A 1668-nucleotide genomic window follows, 5' to 3' on the forward strand; every position below is an offset into this window, starting at 1 on the left:
CAAGCCTCCAGCTGCCAGCCAAGCCACTGGCCAGGCACTGGCACTGCCCACCCACTGCCCACACTACTGTGTCCTCAGCTTGGCTGCCCCACATATGGCCACCAAGCCCCACCCTGGCCCTACTGGGCCCCGTGCAGGTGGGGGAGCTCTCTATGTGTGCTCGTAGTGAGGGGAGACCCTCGAGGGAGGTCGCAGCCCAGAGACCCAGAGAAAGGTATGGGGCTGAAGGACAAGGGGCTCTGCAGAGGAGACCCAGCCACACTGCACGGTCCTGCAGAGGATGTGGTCACCTCCTAGTGAAGGAGCCCCTTGGCTGCAGGTCCTGCCTGGGCTATGGGGGCTGCACAGTACAGAGCCCTGAGCTGTCCCTCAGCTCTCTGAAGCCACCCTTCAGCATTTGCTGGAGTCACGCGCAGGGACAGCCAGGATGCACAGGAGTTCTCCCCACTGTGGGCACCCCAGGGCCACCAGTCACCCCACTAGGTACTGTGGGAGTGGATGGGTGAGTGGCTGTGAAGGCCATGTTGAGGGATGCTCCAGCCACCGAGCCTTTCCAAGTGGAGAAAGCAGCTCCAAAGCCCGCCTTGCCCTAGGGCAGCCGCCCCAGGCATGGGGAGGGGTCCCTGGCCCAGGGCCCCACAGCTGCTCTTCCCCCCAGCCCTTCACCTGTGACGTGACCGGCTGTGCTGCCCAGCTCTTACTGGAAGAGGAAGCTGCTGGGAAGGCGGTGTGTGCGGCGGGGCAGCTTTGGGGAGGCTCGGCTGGGCTCGGCAGCCGGCACAGCTCAGCTGTCCATGCTTCCAGGTCCAGGGCCAGTAACGGGAAGCGTCTGCTCTCAGTGACGGTAAATCAGATCGGGGAGATTAGAGGCCTTTTTGCCTAATCATGAGCAGCTTGAAGTTGGAGGACAAGTTCCTGGAACAAAGAGGAAATGGAGGCAGTAAATAAAGAAAAACTGTTAACATGTGGCCCTGCGTGTGAAAAATGTCTCATGAAGGACTGTTTATGGCTCACTCATCTGCGGGGCTGACAGCGAGGGGGGCAGTAAGGGAGGGGGCCCCATGGGCAGGGGCGCAGGCAGGGGCAGGGCAGCCAGTGGGGAAGCTGCAGGGCTCAGGATGGGGGATCTGGGGAGGGCAAAGGCTGTGGCGGGGCAGAGGGAGGGAGAAGGCAGCAGCATGGCAGGAGCCATGGTGCAGGTGGCTGGAATGTGGCACATACACAGGTGGGCAGAGCTGGGCAGCATAGCCCCTGAGGGGAAGGGGGGACCTGAACGCACCTGCCCTGCTGATCCCCTGCAAATGTCAGGAGAAAGTGTCAGGTTCTGCAGAGCTGTGCCCCCCTCCCCATCTACAGCACGAGGCAGATGCAGCCCAGCCAGTCCAGCCTGACAGGGAAAGACAGGGGGGTTTCACTGCTGCACTGGGCACATGCCCTCCTGCTCCGGGGCAGTGCAGGGTTCTGCCAAGAGGCCAGTTGGTCCCCCCAGAGGAGGCAGGTAGCGCTGAGAACTGCGAAGCTGCCCACAGACCCCACAGCAGCGGTGCAGTGCCAGCCCACCTTCGGTGCCACCGGGTGATGTGTCGGCAGCTGCCAGGGCAGACACAGCCAGAGTTGGAGCCAGGTGACCCCGTGCCAGCCCTCTTGGCAGCGGCACAGAGTGGCGGG

The 1668-nt window shown here is 63.1% G+C and overlaps 1 protein-coding gene across 1 annotated transcript in view; it reads left to right on the forward strand.

Moving 5' to 3' along the window:
- LOC103755847 (probable low-specificity L-threonine aldolase 1) overlaps positions 1 to 1668 on the forward strand; it is a 14118-nt gene that overhangs the window by 10396 nt on the left and 2054 nt on the right. The gene's annotated exons all lie outside the window — the stretch shown is intronic.

This window comes from Manacus vitellinus, unplaced genomic scaffold (assembly GCF_001715985.3).
Source record: "Manacus vitellinus isolate BGI_N305 unplaced genomic scaffold, ASM171598v3 scaffold_24_pilon, whole genome shotgun sequence".
Taxonomy (NCBI): Eukaryota; Metazoa; Chordata; class Aves; order Passeriformes; family Pipridae; genus Manacus; species Manacus vitellinus.